This window comes from Cricetulus griseus, chromosome 2, assembly GCF_003668045.3.
Source record: "Cricetulus griseus strain 17A/GY chromosome 2, alternate assembly CriGri-PICRH-1.0, whole genome shotgun sequence".
NCBI classification, from domain to species: domain Eukaryota; kingdom Metazoa; phylum Chordata; class Mammalia; order Rodentia; family Cricetidae; genus Cricetulus; species Cricetulus griseus.
The window spans coordinates 1,818,879-1,825,000 of NC_048595.1; the positions used below are offsets into that span (position 1 = coordinate 1,818,879).

A 6,122-nucleotide genomic window follows, 5' to 3' on the forward strand; every position below is an offset into this window, starting at 1 on the left:
CATTCAAGTCATAAAGGGCATGGGATATAGGTTTTACCACACCCTCCATGGGGACTGGGTTTCACAGGAGACTTCTGAGAAAAATCAGTGCCTCTTCTCACACATCCTATGCTGGCCGAATAGGATGACTCTAGAAGGTGGGGTGATGTCAGCCTTCCCCTGGGACTGGTTTCTCAGAAGAAACCCTAGCAGGGGAGTTAGGAAATGCCCCTGAGGTGAGGAGGACTGGCTGAGCACAGACGGCAGACCGGCGTGGAGACTTCTCTGCATTTCAGGGATGGGCTCTAGAATGGTCCTCTGCTGCCTGTAGCCCTTTGCTGCTCTACTAGACTGTGTAAATATTTTTCTTAGGAGGGAAGAGAGAGCTTCCATTCATCAGACAGCTCTCGCTCGAAGGAACTGAGAAGTATCTGTTTAGGCATAAAAGCTAAAAACAGTGTCCACCGCTCTTTAAAAAAAATCATTTCTATAGCTCAAACACGGCCAAGCTGATTTTTTCCAAAGTCAATAAATAAATAAATATGACCCCACTTTCCTAGCTGAGAGCACAGGAGTTTGTGTCAACACGGCCGAATCCTTTGCTCTTGAAGCCAGGACTGGCCTGGAGACTCAGAACATCTCAGGGTTCCCACTAGAACTGCCAATGGGATGTGTCCCAGCTCAGCTCTGGCCAACGCTCCAGCTTTGGGGAGTGTCCTTCTCCTGGGGAGATCCGGGCGGATCTCAGGTGTGGGACACATGCTGTTTTCTTCAAAGGTGTCTGTCCTGCCTACTCTGTCCCTGCAGAGCCCGAACAACACAGGGATAAAGATCCACACTCCAATGTTCCCTGCCTGTCGCCATTTTGTTGCCTGTCCTTCTATGTTTTCAATTCCCCCTGTTCATCTTTCTGGTGATAAAGCCTAGATCAGCTGCCTCTGGGGCTCTTACATGAAGGAGTTATGTCCCAGAAAAGCCAGAAGATGACCAACTGCTGATATCGTCAGTCAGGCTTGATGGAGAGCTTGAGTGGCATCTATACCAGGCAAGAAAGATGTCATGACTGAAGATGTTGGTATGGGAAGAAAATGGAGGGTGAACATTTTTCTTTACTTCATCCAGGAAAGTACTTGTTGGGTAGATACAAGGGCTTGAGTTCTACCTCCCAGAACCCATCTAACAACAAAAACATCCATACATTGTGGTACGTACGTCTAATCCCCACTGTGGGGAGGAGGATACCTAGAGCTCACTGACCAGACAATCTGGAGGAATTAGTAAGTTCCAGGACAAGGAGGGATTCTACTAGCAGTATGCATGAGCCTCAAAATGCATGTCTTCCCGTGTTCCAGCATCCCAGAAAGAGTTAAGGCTAGCTGGGTTCTCATCAGGGTAGCCCCATGCAATCTCATTCTTCAACTCTGAACTTATAAGTAGAAAACTCTGCTGTGAGGGCCGACCCTCATGAGATCAATGCCACAGATGACAGGGTGGGGATGTGTGTCAAACACCACCATCATGTGCCATCTGCTCAGATTGTCCCTAAAACAACATTGAACCCCTGGGCCCACAGCCCCTTCCAGTTAGCAAGCAAGGCCAACAGCCAGGATAAGATGCCTAGGGAGTCCCTACCATCACTCCTTTGATAACATCACAGACACTCTGCCCTTTTCTCTCCTTACCCAAAGAAATCCGAGAATCAACTACCTGAAGGTTCTAGGCTCACACACAAATACTCAGATCCAGAGAAACTACTTCAAACACAGATTCTAAGAGAGAAATATGGGCTAGAGAGACATGGGCTACGTACAAAGACCATAGGACAGCCCAGAGCAAGTCAAGACTGTGCTCCCCAGTCTGGCTGCTCTGGCTTTAGAGTGGCCTTATGTTGGGGCTCATGTTGGCTTCCTCCCATAGATCTGCTCCCAGATTCTTTGAAGGGATAGACGCCTTCTGGGATCCATTTGTGACACCAAACAAAAAGTCGGCCCCCTTGGGGGGACATGCCAGAGTTTTGGAGCTGTGAGCCTATGAGATGTCTGTATGTGTGTGTCTATTCTTCACCGACCTCTTGGAGAACAGAGGGTATTTATTTTAAGAGTCAAAAAAAAAAGATGTTATGAGCAACCCCACTTAGCTAAATCCTGGCACCGGTACTCGAGAGAGAAGCTAAATGCCGGAGGTCAAACCTCACTTTTTTGGCTAAAATGTTCAATCAAAACACACCTAATACTTCTGCCGGGGCGCGGGGGAAAAGTAGAGAGCCTGGGGCAGCCACTGCCAGCAGTAGACAAGCCAGTAGTGCGTGTGCTGAGGCTGAGCTAGCAACATAAAGACGGTTTTCAGTAAATGGCAGACCAGCCAGCAAGGAAGCCAAGGCTGAGAGGCTCCGGAGTGTGTCAGGCGGTTTCTCCACCCAAGGTCAGCAGCGGGTGAGGAGGGCCTCATTAAAGATATTTCTACCTGGCAAGGCTGCTATTAAAAATCAGAACCCGACTCAAGCCTTCCCCTTGCAGGAGGGCTCTGGAAACTCATGAGGTGCCAGCTTCCTCTGAGGGTGTGATGCTCTGTCCTCCAGCACTAGTGACTAAGGAAGCACTTTCCTGGTCCTTGGCAGCTCACAGTTTGTCTCAGTGCAAGCTCGCATGCCCAGCACCCCAGCGAGCATCTGCTCAGAGTATGTGTGAAGAGGGCCAAGGACAGAGCCCTAGCTCCTGTCCTCAAAGCTGGCCAGGCCCCATGACCTATAAAGCACAGGGCTCTGTCCCTCTCACTTGGTAGCTCTTGAAGAGTTGTAGACAAGGTTGTTGGTGTCCCCCTGTGCGTCCCCATCCGATAGCAAACTCCAGGGTAGGTAGTAGCCATCATCACGGCTGTGCTAACTCTTCTGGGGATGAAAGAGCCCATAATGACATAGCAGATGGGTTAACTGGGCTCTTACACCACCTGGCTCCTTTTTAGCTTCTGATGAGGGCCATCCTTGAGACCACACTCATCCACAGGTCTATGGAACACAGTTTCCCTTCCACTGAGTTGAAGGATGACAGACAGGTCAGGAGAAGGCTTAGACTGGCTTGAATTAGCTGGAAGATGCCAGCCCTTTTTCTGTTAGGAGGAAGGAATCTCTTTTTTTTTAAACATTTCCTCGGAGGCAGCCACATAAGACACATACTCCAGAATAGTGAGTGTGTGCAGTGTGAACAGTGAAAAGCCCTTCCTAAGGACCTCTGTTGGCTGCTGGTGCCCTTGCAGGCACCTGAAGCTTGACTGAGCACACAGAGAACAGAGCAGGTAGCCATGCAAAGGCACAGTTCTGGCCTGGGCCCCACATTTACTAGTGATGCCATTTGCAGCTTTCTCATAAGGGGGCTTAGCTGTGACAGGAACTACCCCCTTACCCAGAGATTCCCCAGGACTGGGGTGGGTGCCTTTTCCAGTGGATCCAGGACAGCTTCTCTCTCTTGCAGCAGGAGAGTGGCCAGTAACACTTCGTACCCCCCTCCCCTGTGCCCTAGCCTTCTCTCCAGTGTCTAGCACTGTGTTGACGTTAGTGTGTTAGTACAAGGTGACTGTGGAATGCCACCAAGCAAGCTCCTTAGACTGGTCCTAAAACATCACATGGTCTCTCCTGTGACCTGTCTGTTGACAGGTTCAGCACACATAGCACATACTCAGGGACTTTGCAACTCTCTCTCTCTCTCTCTCTCTCTCTCTCTCTCTCTCTCTCTCTTTCTCTTTCTCTCTCTCGGGGGGGGGGGGCTGAAGCCTGGGACCCTAGGAAAGGATCCTAATAATGATAAGGTAACCAGGTAGAGCACCCAGCTAGGTCAAGCAGCTCAGGATTTCTCAGTGCTGGGTTTCAGCATGGGAATCCCCATTCACTAAACTAATGGAGTTTGGAGGCATGCACTTTTTTTTTAAACATTGGGGCAGTATCTGTTCTTTGTTGAGCCTATAGAACACAGTTGGTTTCTACATGGAGCATCTTCCTGATGACTCCTCACTCCCTGGCTGTGTCAAGTCTTCTCTGTGTAATGCAAGCATTACTTTGCTGGGGAAAGTGAAAACACCAGTTGCCTCCTGACTGAAGCCAGACCATTAAAAGCCAAGAGAGCCAATGACCCACAGGACCGGCCTTTTATCTTCCTGTGGGTAGCCTGTGGTTCTATCCACACTGGAAACAGCATCCAGGCTACAGATTTGGATAGACTGTCCATGTGTCCGGAAGAGGCCCTCTGCCTCCAGCACATGACTGTAGACGTCACTGGGAAAGAAGGCCTTTCTAGGGTTTGGTGGTCAGTCTCATTCCCTCGGGATCCCCTCCACCCTCCCTGGGCCAGCTTTGTGTGAGAAGAAAACTGGGGGGGGGGGGCAGAAGCACAGCTGTCCACGGCTCAGCTCTGTCTGGCCTCTATGGCTGGTCACGTGACAGAATCCAGCCAAGCTGGGCAAAGTGCGTCACTGGTGGAGTCCCCTCCGGGGGCTGGCATGAGTTGTGCGTGGCGTTCACTTAGCCCTGCCTGGCTCTCACTTTTCACTTAGAGCCACTTTCCAAACCACACTTTCAGTATTTATTAAGAGAAACATAAAATTCCCAATAGGTTAGAATTCCCAGCATTTAGAATATGGCCTCTTGTTATTACAGCTGAGCCAGGCAGAGCCTGCTCAGTGTACCACACTCCCTTGCCGGTCTGTGCGGGCACACATGGACACCTCAGGGTGGTGTGAAGGGGAAGGAAAGAAAACCCTTGGGCTTGACATCACTCCTCCTTTTATTTTCCAAGTATGATTTTCCGTCTTGGTTCCTGTTCTTTTGGAAATGGTGTTATAGCTTATGAACATGAGTCTATGAACTGGACTTCCAATCCAGAAAGGAAAATCCAATTTCTACCACTCATTGGTCGGTTTGTTTAGCTTTAGCACATTGTGTCTGGTCACTGAGGTATTAGAAGGGGTTGGTGGTTTTCTGAGGGGAGATGTAAGGTTAAAATGCCACAGCTGTGCAGACCGAAACCAGGGAAAGCTGAATGAGAGGCTCTGAGACAGAAGGATCCGAGGATGGTGCTCCCCCTCTTCTGCGGCCAGATGTGTGTGTGAGGTAGTGCTACTGTGGTGCACCAGGCACCTTCAGAGTGTCCAGCACCACAGTCGAAAAGTGCCCCATATACCTCAAAGAGCCATCTTCCTTCCTAGGTCAAGCCATGATAATAGCAGCAGGTGACAAGCTGCCATCTCAGACTTCAGAAGCCCATTCCTTCTCCAGCATATCTGCAGTCTCCTAGAACAGACGTGGAACTCGTGACTCCCCCCCTCCCAGCTCTGCCTCCCAAGTCAAACTGGAATCCCCAGGAGGACAGGGCCATGCCTGCAGCCTGCTCACCCTTTAGGGCTGGGCAGACTGGAACAGAGCCATTTTAACGTATGGTCTGTGGGTTTTCTGGTAGAGCTCAAAGTCTGCTGTCCCTTTCAGGATCTGAGCTCCCTGCCGGTTGCAACCACAGGTGATCTGTCTTAAGATGTGTCAGCCCTCAGCCGGTCGTTGGTGACCCACGCTTTTAATCCCAGAACTCTGGAGGCAGAGGCGGGCATATCTCTGTGAGTTCGAGGCCAGTCTGGTTTACAGAGCGAGTTCCAGGGCAGCCTCCAAAACAATACAGAGAAACCCTGTTTCAAAAAACCAAAACCAAACAAACAAAAATGTGTCAGCCCTCAAATGGGCCATGAGTCTCAGCAGAACAAGGCAATATCTGAAAGAGGAGCTCTAAAGAACCAACTGCAGCATTTACAGGGAGACCTGTAAAAAACACCTCTTGGGGGTGTTTTTAGTCCCTAGCAAATGGAGGGCCTCTGTTAGAATAGGGACACTAAGCAAATGATAAAGGGCATGTATATTCACTTTGCTCTTGACTGTGGATGTGGTGTAACTGTCTGTATGAGTTCCGGCCTTGACTTTTCCAAAAACAGTTGATTGTAACTTAGAATTGTAGACCAGGTTAACCCTTTTCTTTTGAGTGTTGCGTGTTGCTTTTGGTCAGGATATTTTATCACACACACACACACACACACACACACACACACACACACACACAGAGAGAGAGAGAGAGAGAGAGAGAGAGAGAGACTCACTGACTTCTTGGGGGAAG

The 6,122-nt window shown here is 49.7% G+C and overlaps 1 protein-coding gene across 8 annotated transcripts in view; it reads left to right on the forward strand.

Annotated features, from left to right (window-relative positions):
* Positions 1-6,122, forward strand: part of Prdm16 (PR/SET domain 16) — a 320,716-nt gene that overhangs the window by 153,488 nt on the left and 161,106 nt on the right. The window lies entirely within an intron of this gene.